We start from the raw sequence: 22177 nt of genomic DNA, 5'->3' as shown, positions 1-22177 counted from the left end.
AGAATTTCCTCTCAGAACTAGTGGGAAGATAAAGTATTTCAGAATCAAATATTACTCTCCCCAAACCCTCTATTGTGTATTTAAAGCTACCCAGCTTATTTATATGTTTGGTACTGCTAAGAGCTCTAGTATGTCTTAAATCAATACATCCCAAGCCCTCCAGGATTTCAGATTCTCCTTACTCAGCTTCATAGATTAAAATCCTTCCTTTTCAGTCTTCAAAAAGCAGGCAGGGATTCAGCTGCAGAATCTACAGATTAGGAGACTGAACACAAATCCAGGGTGTTTATCATGCACCCAAGTGTGCAAAAAAATGCAGACATCAGGCTTTCAAAATTCTCTATGGGAGCTTGCAAAAATCTGTTTGTTTTCTATATATTAACCACATTAGAAAACAAACTTCATCCAAGGTCACCAAAGGAATTTATGTTAGGTTTCTCCTATGTCTGGTACTGAAGGTTTTAATCTTTCGCTCCCAAATATTGTATTAGTTAAACCCAGCAGCAGAGAAATATTCTGTTCTCTGTTGGTGCTCCCTGCTTCAAGTTTCATCTTTGAAACAGAAATGGGGGTCAAGGAGGAGGAAGGTATATATATTAAAGACCTTGTATAATGAGTCCTGGCATAGAACAAAAATAAATGCTTAAATGGATACAGACTTAGGGGCTGTTGTGAGGAATGGAAGACATCTACTCCTGTTCTCAAAGCTCTTTTCTCTTTTTTAGACACTCTAAATAGTGAGTTCCAATCTTTTCTCAAACTGTTCCTTGTAAACTGTTTCCCATTTACTCCAGTCCCACCACCACAACATATTTTAAAGTGACTCTAAACTGAAAAAGGTTCCCTGATCACTATGTCTTTACCAACAAGAAAATAAATGAAAGCAGGAACAATGTTCTATAATGTCAGTATTATGAAAGTTTTAATAAATGATGCACTTAGAACAGTATAAATCATTTTCACCTGAATGGTTCTCATGGCAACCCATTACAATACTCACTGATTGTAGCAACTAATAGCAGCGTTAGCACACAGCTATTTGTACAATGAGCTAGCATGGTTTCATACTTTCCGCTTGTATAATGGTTATCAAATGATCAGTGGTCACATTTGGTGACTTCAGTTGTGAATTATGAATAATTTAAATACGATTTGTGCTGAGAACTCATTGAGAACAAATGGAAAGCAGCAATCCTGAGAGGCAAAATGTCATAGCTGTCCATTTAGCATTACTAATAAATCACTCCTTGGAAAAAAGAGTCCATGCACTACTAGGCACCAGGCATGGCACTAATAGTCCCTGAGGACAAACCCCTGTCCAGCCACAGAATCGTGGCCAGCCGAGGTCAGAGTTCCACAGCTGTTCCCTGACAACAAGCTTTACCAATCTTAAAAGATCTCTCTAGCCAGCTTATTAACTCCAGCATGAGATGACTATGAGGTTCAGGCAATCATTAAGCTATTTTTTCATTAAGCAGTCCTAATAACATTCTGATGTCATCATCCATTAACACAAAGTATTCTTTGGTTCTGTTGAGAGTTAAAGCATATTATTTCTAATGCTATGACAATTTAAAAGGCTTCTTACTATATTTTGCTTCTGCAATTATATATATATTTCACATTGCTGTCTATAGGTATGTTGTAAATATAGTGATGCGTACAAGTAAAAAAATTTACACAGCTACTTATGCTAAAGTAATTTAATTATTCCAATACTTATGAGTATTCTAACAGGTTATATGTGTTTGTTTTAAGAAATTTACCTTTATATGATGCAATTTGTTTTTACACCTTACTGCACATCTTCCAAAGATAACAGTACAGTTTATTATGATTTCCATGGGAAAAATAAAATAAATCTATAATCCCCATCCTATCATTTATGTTTACTTGACTCACTATGCCTCGTGGCTTAACTTCAAAGTTCTCAGAAGAACATTAAAACAATGGTCATAAGTATGCATTATGCAGATTTGAAAACAGAGGAAACCAGGGAAAATTTTATTTGTTGCTGAACTGAAATGTGACAGAAATGACTGTGAACCACATAATAAAGAATTTCATAAAAGTTCAACATTAAACGATAAAGAAACCAATGGCCAGAATAAGTCACTCTAAGAGCACTTCCATACCTCCCATTTTTGTCAAACATTTCTTAAAAATGAAATAAATGTTTTCATCCTCCACCGTTTTTTTTTAATCTTAATCGTCTATGAAAAGAGCAAGAAGTTTCCTTCATTAAAACACTTGTGTGACAGACAGCATTATAATCAGAAAGGTCAACACGGTGGAAGGGCAATACAGGAATGTAGTAGCAGAGGGACTAGCATGTCAAGTACGGTGTTACAAAGGACAAGTGCTCACCAATCACCAAAAATTTAGGTTCATAGGGAAAAGTCCACAAGGAAGAAGATCTCCAAAAAGAAATCCATTTCCATGTACAGTCAGCCCTTAAATGTGGTCTAAGAGAGGTGCAGCCAGGTGTTACCCCTTCCAGTCACACAGCTGAATTGCCTTCACCTGTGCTCCCAGGGCTGACACAGTCCTTTCCCCAGGTGCTCAATCGGTGGTTCAAGCTATGACTCAACATTTACTATACTGATGATGATATTTAAGGATTTCTGAAAATCATATAAATAACAAAACAGCCTTGTGTCACATCCAGTGGCTCTAAAGATGGAGAAGAAATACATTCTGAGTCTAGGCATCATAACAACTTTCAAGTTATAATTTCAAGCTACACCAATATTTTGGAAAACAATCCTTAATTTTACACCCTTCTTCTCAGTTCTGTTTTCACAGTTCTGTAAGATGTTTTCAGTATCAATTAAGACAGATAAGTATAGTGTTAGAAGGAACATAAAAGATCTTTCTTGGTTCACAACACCACTATGATGTTCTTTTAATGTGCTGGCCTGGAGCATCAAGCTACTTAGTATTCAAGTTTAAACAAAATACTACTTTAAGAATTTAAAAGAAAGCTCTTCTGTAACATCAATGGCTATACATAATGCAAAAAACTTGGACTGTTTGTACACTAAAATGTATATCAAATAATAAACGCACATTGCATATATATACAAAGATGATTAGATAGATGATAGATAGATAGATAGATAGATAGATAGATAGATAGATAGATGAAAATGTTTTATTGCCTCCCCAGTTATATGCATTAAGATCTACTCTGAATTTGCCCATAAATACTTAACAGCATTTAAGAAGACAATTGGCATCTCAAGCCTAAACCTGAGTAGGACCTAAAGCTTACACTGTCCTCATTTACCCTCCCACATGGAAAAAGGTTCTATTACATTATGTTTAAGTGAGATACATGAATCAAGCATAACCAAGAATAGGAAAATGCACAGGCAGTAGAAAGAGTAAAACTTATGGGAGGAGTATAGGGATGCTGCTAGTCTGCATAGGGACGGGGTCAGGAAGGCCAAGGCCTAACTGGAACTGTACTTGGCAAGGGGTGCAAAGAACAAGAAAGGCTTCTATAGGTACATCAAACAGAAAAGGAAAGCCCAAGAAAGTGTACACACCCTAGTGGGCAAGACTGGCAGGCTGTTAACAATGGACAAGGAGAAGGCTGTGGTACGCAACAGATGTTTGCCTCAGGCTTCACTGGTAACTGCTCTTCATTCACCCTTTGTGTGGATGGGTTGGAAGGTGGGGACTGAGGGAGCAATGTCACTCCTGCTCTAAGTAAAATTCGGGTTCATGAACACATTAGGAACCTGAACATCCATAAATCTATGGGTCTTGATGAGATGCACACTTTGTCCTGAGGAAATTGGCTGATGTAGTTACAAAGCCACTCTCAAAGATATTTCATTAGTAAGGACACTCAGAAGTCTCTGGTGACAGGAGAAAAGGGCAACGTCATGACCATTTTTAAGAAAAGTAAAAAGGATGACACCTGCAACTACTGACCTGTTAGCCTCACCTCAGTACCAATGAAAATTACAGGACAAATGCTCATGGAAGAGTTCTTTGAAGGATGCTGTGTTAAGAAAAATGGAGGACAGAGAGGTGATATGGGACAATCAGCATAGCTTCACCAACAGCAGTCCTGACTAGTGAACCTAGAGGCCTTCTATGATGACATAATTGCATCACAGTGGACAAGGGAAGAGCCAGTTAGTGAATCTATCTGGACTTCAGTAAGACCTTTGACATCGTCCTCCACAACAACCTTCTCTCCAAATTGGAATGGCAGATCCTCCTGGATGACATGTTAGATCACAGGAGGAATGAGAATGTGATCCAAGACATCCAGCATGGCTTCATAAGGGGAAGGTAATGCCTAACTGATCTGGAGGCCGACTGATGGCATTTACCCAGACATGTGCAAGGCCTTTGGCATGGCTCCCCACCACATCCATATTTGCAAATTGGTGAGATGTGGATTTGATGAGTGGACCACTGGATGGATAAGGAATTGGTTGAAAGGCCACAGTCAAAGGGTGGTGATTAATGGTTCTAAGTACAGGTGGAGGCCAGTAATGAGCAGTGTCCCCCAGGGGACTGTTTTGAGACCAGTGCTCTTTAACACCTGTATCAATGACATTGATGAAGGAATTGAGTGCACCCTCAGCAAGTTTGCTGATGAGACAAAGCTGAGTGGTGCAGTTGACCCAGTGTAAGGAAGTAATGCCATTCAGAGGGACCTCAACAGACTCGAAAGGTGGGCCCAGGTGAATCTAATAAGTTTCAGCACAGCAAATGGCAAGGTTTTGCTCTTGGGCTGGAGGAATCTGGGGACCCCAGTGCAAGAGAGACAGAGAGCTGTTGGAGAGGTTTCAGAAGAGGGCCACAAAGATGATCAGAGGGCTGGAGAACCTCCTCTATGAAGACAGGCTGAGAGAGCTGTTCAGCCTAGAGAACAGAAGTCTGCTAGGTGACCACACTGCAGCCTTCCAGTACATAAAGGGAGCCTACAAACAGGAGGGGAGCCAACTCTTTGAAAGGGTAGATAATAGCAAGACAAGAGGAAATGGTTTTAAGTTGAGGGAGGGAAGATTTAGGTTGGATATCAGAGGGAAGTTCTTTACTGTGAGAGTGGTGAGGTGTTGGAATAGGCTGCCTGGAGAGGATGTAGATGTCCCATGCCTGGAGGTGTTCAAGGCCATGTTGGATGGGGCCCTGGGTAGCCTTGGTCTAGTATCAGATATGGAGGCTGATGGCCCTGCATGCAGACGTTGGTGCTTGATGATCCTTGAGATCCCTTCCAACCTAAGTCATTCTATGATTCTATGATGGGTGAAGTGCATTTGATGAACAAGGAATTGGTTGCAGTTTGAACCCAGAGAACAGTGAAGAGTAGTGTTCCCCAGGGGTCAGTGTTTGGACCAAGACTCTTTAATATCTTCATCAGTGAAACTGCTATGGCAGGAGTGTTGGAACTAGATGATCTTAAAAGTCCCTTTCAACACAAACATCTGTGTGATTCTCTGATTCTGATTGTTCAGTATGAAGAAGGCTTCAGGAAATCCTGATAGGAGCCTTTCAGTATCTAAAGCAGGGCTATAAGAAGGAAATGAACAGACCCTTAATCAGGGCTGTTGTGACAGGACAAGAGGAAATGGTTTCAAATTAAAAGAGGGGAGATTTAAATTGGATAAAATAAAAAGATTTTTGTCTGTTTGCTTATTGTTGTTGTTGTTGTTTTGGTTTGTTTTTTAATGGTAAGGGTACTGAAGCACTGGAACAGGTTTCCCAGAGAAGTGATAAATGTCCCATCCCTGGAGACATACAAGGCCAGGATGGACAGAGGTCTGAGCAACCTGAATCAGCTGTAGATGTCCCTGTTAATTGAAGGGGTGGTGGACTAGACTTTGATGGTGCCTTTCATCTCAAATGGTTCTATTTTTTCTGATTCTATGATAACAGATCAATCTCTTCGTTTTCAGTAATAAATTAAAGACATCATCTTTCCCAAAGTTTCTCAGTAAACATTAGTTATAGCTAATGCTACTTCATTCTTGGATCAGGATCCAAATTCTTAAGTGATTTATTACCCTGGCAGCTAGGAACAATTTGTCAGTTTGGCAACAATAGAAGTTTTGCCACTATCTTCAGAAGTGGCAGAATATCAACTTTGTTTTCAGCTTCAACATTTAAGCACACAAGAAACCAAGTCAAAAATTCTAATAGCTTAGAAAACAAAATACCTTTCCCTGAAATTAAAAAAAAAAAAAAAAAAAAAAAAAAAGCTTTGCTTTATTTGCGCAAATAATTCCTACTGCTACTTCGTATACATGTGACTAAATCACACCAAAAAAATATCAGAATCAATATTACTTATTTGTTCACCAATTTGTATCAGTTTAAAAACTGCAAGTGAACCAGAGCAACCATAAATTGGAGATATTTACACAGTGTGATAAGTAATAAAATAATCAATTTTTAAAAGCACAAATGTAATTTACAAGTTCTGATTCTATAGTAAATAAAATAAATCCTTGTCTGACAATAATTTTCACTAACATAATATTAACAAATATAACACTACGGAAAGTTCATTCACACATAAGTACTAATAAGGGAGTTTCATGAACTACGAAAAGTTTTAAAAGGGTCTCTATTTAATTGAATCTGCTTTGAACTTTCAGTCAACTCAGAACAGTAATTTCTTCACTCTACAGATCACAAAGGATCAGAAACTCTAAAATGCTTCCTCTACCTGAGAACGAACAAAGCAGCATATCGATAAACTAAGGAAGTTAATTGAAATGAATTACATGACAAGTTGGTTCTCAGCAAGATTTTCACTTCAAAGAATTGCCTATTTATGTGCATCCCAGCCAGTTAATTCTACCACAGTAGTTTCCAAAGTATGTTTCTCTGCATGTTACTTTAATGATTTAGCTTTATTTTTCAGCAAAACTGCACACTGCAACACACTGCAAACACACAGAAACTTTTCAATATTAATACTGAGAAACTGAGAAAATAGTTTTGTTGTTGTGCTTTACAAGAATATGCTTTTTTGTAAAGTGTTGTGATTTTCAGCCATATAAAGTATTCCAATAAAAACTAAACAAAAAGATCTTAGAAGCGATAAGCAACCCTTCATTTTAGAACGTAAATATAGGAAGCAGTTGAATTTCTTATATAATATGAAAATATATACAATCCTATGTATCTTTTACATATAGTCCTTAATATAGCCTTCCTGTAGGCTATATTCCAGGCCAGGCCGGAGTTAAACTCAGAAATTAGGAAAGACAGAAGAAACTCCGTGTAAACTTAAGAAGGTACTAAGAAAATTCTTGAGAAGAGATCTGACTGCAAATTCACTTGGATGTGTGAGCAAAGACAAGACAAAATTAAACTTCTTTGTAAAGGAGTAGAGAGAAATGCTCCTCAGATAAATATCTGATTCATCTCTTCCATTTCTTCTTCCATCAACAACAGTTTGCCAGTCCTCCAGTACTGCTGTTTCTTTAAGTCACACATTTGAATAAACATTAGAATATTATGTTCTGGCCAGTCATCTTGAAGCACAATTCCAGAATAACATGCAAAGCATTGAAATCCATTTAGGACATAATTTGTTTATACTTTTTTAGTGATTGTCTGCCATATGATCCTATTTTGCGGCTCTGTCATTTCATCTTCATTTCTTCTCAAGTAAATTGCTTATTCTCATGCTGTAATCATAGCTTCTGCCTGAGATCAGAGCTAACATTCAGCTGAAGCACATTTCCATTGAATGATTTTTACTTCTTTCTCTTACACTGCTTTAATATTTTTCTTCTTTGAATTTCTCTCTGTTAACCAATTCCCTCTTTTGCTTCTGTCAACAGCACAAGATTAGGACCATACACTTCCTTGCTCTTTGCAAAATTCTCTTTGCAAAAGAGCTGTTTCTTGGGTGATTCACAGAAGTGCTGTGAAGCAGCAGTAAGCTGTATTGCCCCACTCTCGCTACTCTCCATCAAGTCTCCGCTGCAGAGCAGCGCCTCATGCAGTCCTATTTGCCAAAAAGAATGGCACAAGAAGAATTCTGCAGAAGGATCCAGCATTTACTTTCATGAAATCCTCTAAAATTTTATCCCATGAGAAAAGTTTTACAATGAGCTTTGGGGAAGAAAAAGAAAAAGAAAATGCTTTACTGCAAGAGACATTGCAAAGAATGGCTTCATCTAGAAGTTCATTAATTTCATATTTTCCCCTTTGACAAAATGGGAAATCATACCATCAATTCTCACAAATCTCAGGAACTAGAATTTGCTGCATTGCCAAATTTAAATAAAGAAACAAAAAAGAAAAGATGGGCAAATAATTGAGTCCAGGAAAGATAATTACACTTTAGGATTATTTTAATCAAGAAATCAATGCCTGTTTAGTTCTGCAAATTATTTCCTGGCATATTTCTTATTTGGAAATTAACTCAGGCTATCACTATATTTTACCAACAAAGCAGATTTTGTAAATCCACTGCAAAATGATTTAGTTATGATAAATCCATATTTAAGCTAAAGCAAAAGAAAATCTCCCATATGTACCTCTTTCACCAAACCCTGGAAAGGTGGTATGTGAAAGAAACAAAGGGCTTTAGGACTCCAGTTATTGAAATCAGAACAGCAAAGAAACCGTATGGGTCCTAATGTGATTATATAGCCATTTATAGTTGTCATGACAGCCCTTGATTCCTTCATTTTTTTTATTACTGGAGTGCTCAGTAATGTAAATAGAATGTGGGAATTCAAATGTCAACATCACTTTTGAAAATGTTATTTAGCCCTCTTCAAATAAAGAGCATTAACTAAAATGTGGATGTCTAGTATAGGAGCATATGGAATCTGGGAAACTAATATCCTAATTTTGACCCCGAAAACTTTCTGCAGAGATGCTGTTTAACAAACAGCATCCAACTCTGCAGGAGGTTCAGCAGCTCAGGCCTGGGTAGTGCTGTACAACCTGGTTCTGCATCCATAAACTATTCTATATTCAACTACTAAGAAGCCTGAACCAAATGATAGCAGAGAGGTTGTTGTTATGCTCCCTCTCTGATATTCAGAAGCTAATGATGTGTGCACTCCGCAGGATATGGAAAACACAACTTCATTCTATCCTGTGTGTGACAGAATTGAAAGAATTTCCATAATATTCAACAGTGACCTCATAACTGAGCTGTAGGCAGTTTTTTTTCTCCATCCATGGAAGATGTATCACTGCAGGAAAAATGTACGACTCATTCACAACCATTTGACTTGTTTTGTTGTCTTTAGTCAGGTCATCATGTCGTGCCCATTGACTGATGTTAGAAAGACAAGGCCATTGGCAATTATAAAGTTTCTGTGCCTACAAGCAGCACAATAGTTGCTATGTTTTTACACGCAGACCATGCACGAGAAAGTATTGCTAAAGAAATGTTTGCTAAATTAATTCAGGGAATCATAAAGCAATATTATCTAATTGCCATTTGTCAAAACTGTACAACTATCAGTGAATATTTTTAATTATATTAAGAAAGGGAAGATGTCAACTCATAATTTCATATGTCAGAGACTCCACAGAAAGGATTTTATGATTTATCATTTCAAAGTGTGCTTGTGGCAGCAAACACTGCTTGCTGTTGAAAATTACCATCAGATTTAAACAAAAAAAATAAAGCAGCTGCTGCTTTATGAGTTATTGTTTTGTTATTTATTACTGGTTACTATTATTATTGGCTTAAATACAACAATTTTTTTCTCTCTCTGTTGAATTGTAAACAATAGAGATAGCTAGCTTTACTGTAGCTAGACTGACATTTTATAGTTTAGTAAAACTGAGATGAATTGCATGAAGGCTAAGCATCATCAGCACCCAGTTTTTCAAGTCTCTTTTGAAAGAAAAATGCTGCAACCAAAATTTGTGTCCTGTTCACTGTTGGAAATCTCCATGGATCAAGTTGGGACCCTCAGGGATTTGGGCAGAGAAATGCATTTTCTGGATTATAATGACACTTGTTCTGACCTCCTCTCAATGGAGGTGTCAACCATGACACCTTCATATTCCTAATCAAATCATAGGTTTTTGAGAGGAATTGACCCACTGATTGATAATTCATACACAGCTGTGCACTGAGATACTGCACAGTTTTATCTTTTAGCATTACACACTACTGAAATAACACTACACTCTAATAAAATTTTGTAGAAACAGTTTCCACAGACATCATGGCTAACCTTTAGCATATGTATTATAATATGTAGAGAAGAAAGTTTGTACTAAACCCTTTCAACTTCTCTGTGGTGGAGTAGCTTCATTATCCAAGAGAATCTTATACACTGTGTCTTCCAGAATGGCAGCACTATATGTCTCCCAGCAGAGGAGATCATTTCTGACACCAGGATAGAATGAGTATCACTGCAGACAGGGATCCACTTGGCTTCGGTTCTGACATGGCATGCTGTTTACTCACATACCCTGATCTAGAAGCGTGCACAGTCCTGCTGATCCTGTGCCTCAGTATCTTGTTGGTACTGCTTTGCTTTGTCATTATGCAGATGTTTTGACTGTCCTGGGAAATGCCTGGCCAGGTGCTGCTCACAAAGACTGTCCTACATCCCCAGTCATGCACCTCCCCATCCCATGTTCCTTTGGCTTAGAATAGTATCTGAGCAGAGGCAGACAAACTCTTTCTCAATCAAATCAAGTGGTTTTGCATGACCAAATTTTAGATTTGCAGTTTATTCCATTTCCCCTCCATTTCCATTAGAGCTCTCCAACATGCAGAAACAGAATCTGTTCAGTCCTTTTATCATTTATCTACAGGCAGGAGTACACTTTTAATGTAACTGCTGAGTAACAGGAGAGACATCAAAGCTGTACCTTCACTCTCAATTGCACTTTTGAGGCACTTGTTAGCTTAAACACCATCCTTGATATTTATTGACTACTGGATGCTAATAATTCGGTAAAACGGATCTCTGGCACACAGTAGGTTGTGAGTGTTGTTTTTGGTTTCTTTTCCAGCTTTCTAGAATAAATTATTTTATCTCAAAGTTGGAGAGAACATAACATTTTACCAGATAACTGCATGGGAAAGGACAGAGATGCTAACCAAAGAATTTCCTTAATATGCTGTTGTTGTTGCTTTTCGTAACAGAATGTGGCTTTCTAATTCATTATGTTTTGTTTTGCTGCATGTCCATAAAGTCCATTCATATTAACATATTAGCAATATTTATTTACTTATTTATTTATTTATTTATTTTTCCCTACAAGGAGAGCACAGAACACTTAATTCTCCCAAAGGAGAATTAAGGGAGAAAACACAGACAAGAATGACAACAAAATTAAACACAAGATGTATTTCACTACACTTCTTCAAGTACTCTAGGATGGAAAACAGAAATCATAATTCCTACTGAAAATGTTTCTGTTTCACTCAAGTCTACCATCTTGCAGTTCACAGAGAATACTGAAATTAAGCTATGCCAGATACCAGCTAACTCTTTAAGGAAACCCAATTGAAATGGTCTCAGCAAGCAAAACTGTAATTGAGTGAAATTAAAGCAAGTTCTATTAAAAAGGCATCCTACTAGAGACAAAAATACAACCCTGTCCTATGCAGACACTAAAGAAGGAGTCAGCCTCCTCCTGTGTGTCCATATGAAAGTGAACTGTATTCCTTCCTGCCTCCAAAACCATGTCATAGTCTTTTTTGTCTTATGTTCAGTATCTTCATTCTCTGTCCTACTTTTCTATTTTGCTTTATGCTCCCATATTTTCTTATACTCCTTCATCAGCCCCGGAGGCTGAATTTCTTTCACCTTCACTTTCCTTTTAGTTTATTTTTAAGGCTGTCTCCTCCTTTTTTCTTCCCTTCCCTCTTTCCACATGCCTTTCAGACTATCCTTCCCCTCTCAGGAACCCATATAGGAACTCTATTGCATTTGAGCATGGCTCTATGAAATGATTTTTAGTTTTTCTAGCAACCAAGAGAGTATTGCTTTAATGATCTTTCAAGTGAGCCAGATTAAAAGCCTCAAGCACAGGGGATCCTGTAGTCCAGAACAAGCCTTATTACAGTCACACTCTACACCTCAGCTTATCCTTTACATACACAGAGTGGTACATACAGATGACACACAGTGTATCACTTTACACTAAATCTGAAGCTCGATATGTAATCCTTGCACATACCAAACTGATGCTCTTTAGGAGTTTGGTTTCATGGAGCACAGTCAAGAGCTTATCAACTTCTTTCAAAGGAAACAGTATTATGTCATTTTTCTGTTTCTGAGGGCACATTACCTGCTCACAGTTCCCAGTGGGCATTCCTAGCAATAATGGATTTTGCAGCAGTCTAACAGAACCGGAAGTAACCATGCCACATTATTTACTTGTAAATTAGAGCATTTAAGTTTTCTCAGCTGATACATCAAAGGATTTACAGAGCAGAGAACAACATAATTCCAGTTGCAAGCATTCCCCTAAGGACTGAATCACCATGTGTTAGCAGACACGAGATATTTAAACAAATGTTAAAAAAAGATAATGTTGCATAAAATCATAATAACTCAAGATAAGCGGCAAATTAACACAAATCTTTTATAAACTAGCTATCGTTATAAAAGCACACCATTTACTAGCAGCTCAGCGTCTGTTTCCCATTTCTGATGCTGAACAATGGTTTTATGTTCCCAGGAGCATGCTGACTCTATCTGTACTGTTCTGCAGGACACCTTGGCACCTCCAGCCCACTGGGATGATGTCATTCACGGTCAGTCACACAGCAGAAACCCAAGCAAGAGAACTATTTTCAACAGGTAAATATTGCTATGTTTATAGATGTGGTTCTAATCGCCTTTTCCCAACAGCATTAATCACTCTTGTTATTTGCTAAATTTGCAAGGAAAGCAGCCACAAAAGAAAAGCTAAATTTAGCAATATTTTCAGACAGTTAGATAATCATTTTTATAAGGTAGAAAATTGCTTTCTTCCGATGATTTTCCTAATAGTGCTGTAGTTAATTTTAAATGAGGAATGTGGCGGATTTTGATCCCACTTCCTTACACTTAATTGGTTGGCAGAGGCTAAGAATATTCCCAATGGTCAGCGTTGCCACAGAATAAGATTTCATTAAATATGCCAGTCACTGGGTTCACACAGAAGAGCAAAAAGAGCAATGGAGCTTAAGCAATGTTCTGTTATTAATGCTAAACTATCACACCAGAATAGCAATATTCCATGAACTGCGTGAAATAAAATTGCTTGAAATAATAATGCATTTCCTAATATGAACACTTCTTATTAATATGATTAGGAGGTGATGAAGTACAAAGTAATGCTCAAAGTGAATTCATGATCAGATCCTGTTCTAAGCCCCAAGTGAAAAATTAATGTTTATAAACTAATTAGACATCCTGTTACAAAAACATTGCTTTCTTAATACATTCCATGCAAACAAACATACACAAATAACATACAAACATCTATTTAAACATTTCTTACTCAGTTTTGAAAACAGCTTGGTAAATACATCTATTAAGCATTTACTTTATATCAGAGATTTATGAAAACACATATATACAAAAGCTATTTCAAATTTCTGTACTGTTAACAGAGAAATGCATGTCTCTCATTTGCTTCTCAGAAAGGGTGGTCAGGCACTGGAATGGACTGCCCAGGGAGGTGGTGGAGTCACTGACCCTGGGGGTGTTCAAGGAAAGACTGGATGTTGTGTTGAGGGACATCGTTTAGTGGGAGCTATTGGTAATAGGTGAACGGTTGGACTGGGTGATCTTTTAGTTCTTTTCCAACCTTGGTGATTCTATGATTCTATGAGAGCAGTTAGTTTTTCTAATACTATATATTCTTCTAATGTGAAGGGAGTGGCTGACTAGAGGACTGTGCTGACATCCAAAGGGCTGTCAGAAACCTCATGGAGATCAGCAAGGAGAAATGCAAAGTCCTGCAACTGAGGAGGAACAACTCCAGAACATGCTGTGAGCACCCAGCTGGAAAGCAACTCTGAGGGAAAGGACCTAGGGTTATGGTGGACACATAGAGCCAACAATGTGCCCTTGCTGCAAAGTAGATTAATAGTGTTCTGGGCTACAGTGGGGGAAGAATCACTAGCCAGTCAAGAGAGGTGGTCCTTCCCCTCTGTTCTGTGTTGGTGATGCTGCATTTGGCGTATTGTGTCAGATTATGGATCCTCCCATACAAGAGAGATAAAGACATACAGGGAAAAGTCCAAACAAGATGCTGAAGAGACTGGAGCACCCTTCTATGAGGAGAAGAGAAAGCTGGGACTGTTCAGCCTAGAGAATAGGAAGCTTTAGGGAATCTTATAAATATGTATGTAAATAACTGAAGGGAGGGTGCAGAGGATGGAGCCAGGCTCTGCCAATGGTGTCCAGTGACAGAACAAGAGGCAGTGGGCACAAACTAGAACACAGGAGGTTCCCTCTGAACATTAGGAAGCACTTCTGCACTATGCAGTAATGGAGCACTAGCACAGGTTGCCCAGGTTGGAGGTCTTTGAAACCCACCTTGATGTGGTCCTGGGCACTTGGCTCTGAATGTCCCTGCTTGAGCAGCAGTTAGACAAGACAAGCCCAGAGATCCCTTCCAACCTCAACCAGTCTTATTCTATAAAGAACATTCCACACATTAGTTTCATCTCTTAGCATACTGATAGTACTTACAGACAACATACAGAATAAGTTGCTGTACTGCTGAAAACAACAATGTAGCTTACTAGGAAAATTCAGATTGTACTTCAAGCTTTCGCTTCACCACTACTTCTATACTATAGTGAAGAACCATTAATTGTAGCTTTTCTCCATTCAGAACAAAGTAACTCAGATTGTTAAAAAATGGATATATAAATTGTGTTCTCCTCCTGATCATTTCAAGACACATTATTGCATTTCTCTGATATATAACTAACTGTTTGACTTCCGTAAGCAAACTGGAAGACTACTGCTAGGTCTGTGGCTTTTCATTACAGATCATCTTTAACAAATGCACAGCTGCCTGGGGATATAAAATCAGAATACAGAAATATTAACCTGTGGGCTGAAAGACTCAACTAATACTTGTTCATTCCTATTCATGATTTCACATTTACAATAAAGTACATGTTCTGCATTATATATATGTGTGTGTGTGTGTGTGTGTGTGCAAAAAGACAAAACAAAACAAAATACAAAACAAACAAACAAACAAACAAAAACAATATCAGAATCTTCGTTCTGACTATTATTCAGACTGAGACATAAATGTCAGCATAGTGAGTCTGACTGGGATCATTTAGTTATAGCTAAGCAGTTCTTACATAGCATCAAGACCTCATCTGTCTCTTACACTGTCCAGCCAACAAATAGGATGCCATGGGCATGAGGATGGGAGGGGACACAGCAATGGACTGACCTTTTTTTTTTTTGTCTAAGGATGTATTGTGGAAAATAGCAGATGTTATTTCTTTTTGTGATTCAATGATGAAAACAGTGCATGGGTAAATTGTCTCCAAAAAAAGAATAAACAGAAATAGGAGGTTCATGCTACTTTGAAACAACATAATTGAAAACCACAGGAAATATGTTAATTGTCAAAATTGATAAAATAAAACTATGCTCTGTGCACCTTTCCTCTGCTAAGTCACACCACGCTGAGAAGCACCAACTAGCTGATCATCACAAAGATCCCTGGAGCACTTTAAAAATGAGCATGTCCCAGTAGGAAGCAGTGGAATAAGAGTTCTTTATTCTAAAGCTGATAAAACTGTAAGCTACAGACCCTGATCTCAGCTGCATGTTCAGACCATTTCTTGCTCATCATCTTCATCAATGACCTTGATGAAGGGAAAGTGTCCACCCTCAGCAAGTTTGCTGATAATGTGAAGATGGAAGGAATAGCTGACACATCAGAAGGCTGTGCTGGCATTCAGTGAGACCTGAACAGGCTGGAGAGTTGGGCAGAGAGGAGCCAGATGGGGTTTAACAAAACCAAGTGAAGAGTCTTGCACCTGGGGTGGAATAACCACATACACCAGTATAGGCTGGAGGGTGACCTGCTGGAGAAGAACTCCCCAGAAAAGAACCAGAATGTCCTGTTGGGCAACAGGTTGGCTAGCACTGCTGCCCTGGTAGCCAAGAAAGCCAATGGGATCCTGGGCTGGTTTAAAAAAAGTGTGGTCAACCAGTCAAGGGGGGTGATTGTCCCCCTCTACTCTGCACTGGTCAGGCCTTGCCTGCAGTACAGCATCCACTTCTGCATTCCGCAGTTCAAAAAAGACAGGCATCTCCTAGAAGGAGTCCTACGGAGGGCCATAAAGATGATAAAGGATCTTCGCTCCAAAGAGGAAAGGCTGAGTGACCTGGGTCTGTTCAGCCTTGAGAAAAGAAGACTCAGATGCGATTTGAACAGTGTCTATAAATATCTAAGGTGCAGAAGGCAAAGGGATGAGACCAGATTCTTTTCAGCAGTGTGGGGCAGTAGGACAAGGGGAAATGGCCACAAACTGAAGCACAGAAAGTTTTGCACACATGTGCATAAGAACTTCTTAGCTGATCTTTTAAACTGTTACATATTCAGCTATCATGGTCTTCAAAGTTCTGCTCATTTAAATTGTGTTCAATTTGTTGAGTGGGCAATTGCTATTTGTCATTATTTTATGATAGGAGAATATATGATAAAAATTTATTAATGTTGTTGTTATACCTAATTGTGTTTAAATTAAGTGAGAATTGTACAGTAATAACTGGAAGTCATACATATGTATCATATATACCACATAACATGCTTTCAATTGTATGCGAGGCAGTTTCAATTTATTGCATACTTTTTACAACATTTATTTTTAATTGTGAATATTTCAATTGAAATAATTTTAAAAGATGTCTATCAAAATCTCCAAGCATCCTAACATACAATAACAATACTATGGGAGTTCTGCAGCACACAAATAATCTAATCTAACAAATAAAATTTATTGGATTGTAAAGGCTCATCTAAAAATGCCAGGTAAATCACCCTTCCTGATATATCCAATGTAACAAGGCCTGCCTTCCCCTAAGAGGTAACACTGAAATAAATTCTAGTTTAGAATGAAATTGACTGCACTTTTACTGCAGCTCCTATCGGCACAGTATCTGGGCAACATTTGTCAAACCAGTTTGCCAAAACCGACAAACTCTTGTCATCCCCTGCTCATAACTACCATAGTTAACACAAGACCAATCATGCTGGATCAGACCAAGCATCCGCTATTTCAGTATGCTGTCTGAGACAGCAACAGATAATGGGTATCTAGGGAGTAGTTCGGGGATGGAAGAAGTATTCAGTGATAAAACTTCCTTCATAATCTTTTAGCTTTCAACAACTGCAGTTCAGGGACTCCCTAATTGATGGGTAGTTTCTGAAAATTTCATAGCCATCGGGTTTCATTGTCATAAGTTTGTTCTAGGGATTTAAAATCCTCTCTCATGAAGTTTCATGGACAAAGTGCATTTTTATACAGATTATGACTTGACAAGACACTGGAAAATACTTGTTGAGAGCCTTTTTTTGTCAATTTTTAAATATGATGAATATGGATTGCAAGCTGCCTCTGGTTGCTGCGTAATAGTCTGGTAGTGTGGAACTAATGATCACGGTCTGCTTCTTAAAGGTAGCCTGCACTGGGAGGTTTGTGCAAAGTGCACTCATTTGAGTTACAATTTCCTACCAATTGTATGATAACTCCCTCTTCAAGTACTGCTATTTAGGCATTAGCATCCCCGAAACCTTTATTAGTAAAGCAAGAGAAGAAAAAGCAACTTCAAAGATTGTTTGCTGGCAAGTGATTACCCAGCATGCAGAATTCAAAGCCAGGAGCTCTGAACTGCCTTATGCTTTTCTACATAGGTAAACAAGCTAAGCCTCTCGCTTTCAGAGCAGTGTGAGTTTGGAGTCTAAACAAGGTAGTATGAGCATCTCATTGGAGAGTTCAAAAGGCTCTGGACAATGCTGTTTTCTTCTCTTTCAAAGTCTGAAAGTACACCATCCAACATTTACTGTAGACTAACAGCATCATCAAATGCATTCAATGAGATGTATGTTCACCTTGAATTAATATATCCATACAAATAAATTCTCTTTAGTAAATCTGTATCTACACAATTAAAATTGGTATTTCATTTACCAGAATTGAGACTTAATTAATCTCCCATTTATTAAAGGACTGAAGAAAGTTATAGAGACAGTAAACAGCTGCTAACACTATGGATTTTCCCCATGGTCAAGTTAAGATACAATCACTCCAGAGATATCAGTCAAACACCATTTGTAGACATTCCAGTCATTCCTGAACCCTTTTTATTATAAAAATAATATTCAATGTGAAAAACTCTAAAAAAGTATTGAACTGATTGTTTTAATTAGAAGCACTGAAGACTAAAAAGTCAGATGTGAAAATTTTACCATCCTGTTAAAACAGTTTTGTTAGACTGGAAGGAGAAATGACAACAAGAAGGAGACAAAGACTAGGAAATAGGCTGTCAAAATGATTTCTCAGAGCTAGCTATAATTCAAGAAAGATACAGAAATACTTAAAAGAGTAATAAAAAATTGATCCTTTTGATGTTTTGCTGAATACTGAAATAACAGCATAGTGGACTGAAAATTCATTGCAGCTATATATCTCCTTACAAATTCTCCCCTCCTTCAGTAACAGTTTCTATAGTAAGCTGTGAAATATATTAAGTAGAGTGGATTGAGTTGCAGATTTTTTGTTTTTATTTGTTTGTTCCGATTGATCGGGCATTTTAACTTTCGTTTCCCTGGGGCAATAATTTTATTTCCAGAATGAAGTCATGATCCTTTCAGACTTGCTGTCTCATTTTTAAGTCTCATCTCAATGATGAACCTTATCCTTGCTACTTTACCTCACTGCACTTGCTCTATACCCAGACCAGCTTTGCACGTTAAAAGGAAAGAAAAGTAAGGTAAATGTTTCTGAATATTCTCCTATGGTTAATAAGACTCTTCAATATAGTTTTTCATATTCAGTTATTGTAAGATATTAGCCTGCATTATATTTCTAGTATTTTTCTATACACATGAAGTTAGAAAGAATTAGCATGCATTCATACTTCTGTTTACACAAATAGTTTTTACCCACAGTTGTTTCTTTTATAATGGCAGAGAGCCTTGGTCACTTAAACACAGAACACTCTTAGTTTGATAGGAAATATGATGTTTACCTTTGTAGGAGAGTGAAGTCACCTATTTCCGTTCAGAAAATAAATATGAGTGAGCATACAAGCAATTTCAGTTAGATTCTGAAGCATTTTTTTTTTGTGTGTGGGCTTTTTTATTCCTAGATAATACAGTTTAAATAAGAAAGACTTCTAGCAAAGTACAGCCATTACTCTAGGAACTTGACAGTAAAAGTCAGAGATGATCAAAACCCTATTTCTCAAAGAGTACAGACAAAATGTTACTTTGTGGGGGAAAATAAATTTAGAGGTTTTTGTTTGTTTGTTTGTTTGTTTGTACATAAATTTAAACATTCCTCAGACTGTTGAATCTTAAATTTATTGTGTGGTTTCTTAATCTTAATTTTGTTGTTTAAAATTTGTGCACCATTATTTTGACTGTTTTCATTTCTATGTAGTTATGGCATAGCATGTAATTATAATGACATGTCCAGATGATACAGGTGAATGGTGAAATATAGATGAAAACTGTAAATGTGCAATTCAGTCTTGCTCCTTGATGAGTAGCATGAAACACATTTATTTTTACTTGTATTTTGTCCTTCACTTAAAGCCTTTTTCTGTCACCCTCAGCACTTCTTCAGATCATAGGTTCTGCTGTGGTGGAGTCAAACTACCCCTGCAGCCCAGAGCAATAGCAATAGCTTCATCCCCTCAGGCATAAAGGAAGTTATACCCAAAACATGTTCCACATCTTTTCAACAGACAACTTTTACACTATAAATATCAATCTTTGGAATTTTTATCCCATAATAGTGAAAAATAAAATAAAATAAAATAAAATAAAATAAAATAAAATAAAATAAAATAAAATAAAATAAAATAATATACTCTTAAAGTATTGCTCGTTTGTTTGCTTTTTAATTGAAATAGCCAGTGTTGCTATTCAATGAATGTATGAACATTTACTCTATTCTGTCATGTTCATGGATATTTAAGAGATGTGAAGGAAAACTACTGTAGCTTTCTCCATGTAGTGATTTCTGATTTGAAAACAAAGCAATTAGGAAATGATTACATTACTTGAAAACACCAGAGACTAAAGAGAAAAAAGGTGTTAATTCCACAGGGGTATGAAATAAGATGCAATTTACCAAACTCTGTTTTCTATCTGAAGACAAGTATGACCAAAGGGAGTTCCCATAACCTTTTAAAAATTAATTGAAAATTAGCATGTATTACTAAAAGAGCTTTTATTTCTTGTTAAAGTAATAAAAAGTGTCTGTGGCTGAATTTTTGGAAATCAAAAGCCAATTAGAGATGATGCCATGGGACAAAATGATGAGTATGGGATAAAGTAATAAAAAAGCTTCCCTTTAAAATAAATAAATAAATAAATAAATAGTTTAAAATTTTAAGCAATGAATAATTTCATACAGCCAACACAATAATAAGCCAATTTCTATGTAAATCAATTCCTAATTATTAATATATTTTCACTCCTGAGTAAAATCTTGCAGAAAACATGTTTTCCAAAACAGCAAAGGGGAAAAAAGGAGTTATTAATGAGTAGCTCTCTTAACCTCTTTTGTTAAATTAAATAAACCAAGGGAAATTAAAATATGTAAGGAAATATATAATCAAGGAAAAAAAAAAAAGTAACAGTGTAACAGTCTGACAAAGAAAGCAAACAGCTCTGATACTGAATTAAAAGTACTCTGACAAAGCATAGAGCACTGTAATTTTCTTTTTTCCACGGTCAGAAAACTGACCATACAGAAAACTGACCCTTCAGATAGAATGCATCTGTAATGTTCCTTTAATAATTTTGTGACAGGAAGTATTAATGCATTTTGGTGCATTGCTCTGTTCTAATTATTGAATAATGCCCTAGCCTGTAATTCTTATTCTCTGGACCTCATGTATGAGCTATTCTACTAGAGGCAATGGTATATTTCATAATGTAAAACATTAAATCCCATGTCACTGTATAAATTTATGCTTCTTATTTGTGCAGCACAAGTCTCTCTACTTATCCTGAAGCACACACAGTGTTTTAGCTGAATACAACTCAGATCTGACTGAAATATTTCATATTTCCTACAATATGAATTTGAAATATACATTTCACACTTTTTATTTGACTTCATTGATTAGCATCTGTATATCTTGTCTTGGATAGCACCTAGTCCCAGAGACCAAGAAAAGTACTCCTTATGGGCTATCTTGAATGCAATTAGAGATAGGATAAATCTGATGAAAGGCTGTTGGGTACAGTGTAAATTAATCTAAATCTAAATGTCATGGGTTTGGAAAGATACTTTCATACTACAACTTCTCTCAAACTGAGGCAAACAACTTAGAAAGATTGGATGAACTTTTTTCCTACTGACAAAACATAAAGGGATTCTAAGATAATGGAGATGTCTTCACTGCAAATGTGTAAGATAACATGATGTTAATTCTAATTGGAAGATTGGCAGGTCAATTAAAAAAAAAAGTTTTTATCATGCTCCAGGATGGCAAATAGAAAAGACAGCACTGCCATTCTCTTAAATTCTATCTTTATACCAAAATCAGGACTATCCATCTCTTAAAAACTTTGGACTAGAGAACAACGTCAGTCATAAATATCTTTCAGTGCTCCTTGCATCATAATTTTAAACTGAAAAATGCATGAAGATTATATGGTTTTATGATTAAAAATAATAATTATAATGTAAAATAAAGAGAAGCATATGGTGCTCCTCTTTTTGAAACTATATAACCATATTAGGAGGTGGGGGGAGAGGATGTGAAAGAGGTAGGAATATAGTGAGAGAGGGGGGGAGGAAGGACGAAAGGAAGGAAGCAAAGAACACTGTAACAAGTATTACATGCACAGTCATACTCAGTTTCTGTAATTTCTGTTCTAGACCACATGGATGAGACCTCAGATGGCTATACACACTATAACAAATCTTTAAAAACGAATACTGAGTGAATGAGGAAATGAGAGCTATCTGAGGTAGTACCAAACA

General features: G+C 37.0%; 1 protein-coding gene and 1 long non-coding RNA gene across 2 annotated transcripts in view; one reads left to right on the top strand and one right to left on the bottom strand.

Moving 5' to 3' along the window:
* Window positions 1-22177, bottom strand: part of CSMD1 (CUB and Sushi multiple domains 1) — an 883217-nt gene that overhangs the window by 427620 nt on the left and 433420 nt on the right. The gene's annotated exons all lie outside the window — the stretch shown is intronic.
* Window positions 3991-14372, top strand: LOC107312140. Its single transcript, XR_001554406.2, has 3 exons — window positions 3991-4308; window positions 12691-12779; window positions 13842-14372. It is a non-coding gene; the product is annotated as an uncharacterized LOC107312140 (long non-coding RNA).

The sequence above is a fragment of the Coturnix japonica genome, chromosome 3 (assembly GCF_001577835.2).
Source record: "Coturnix japonica isolate 7356 chromosome 3, Coturnix japonica 2.1, whole genome shotgun sequence".
Classification (NCBI taxonomy): Eukaryota; Metazoa; Chordata; class Aves; order Galliformes; family Phasianidae; genus Coturnix; species Coturnix japonica.
This window is presented reverse-complemented; position numbering and strand designations above follow the sequence as displayed.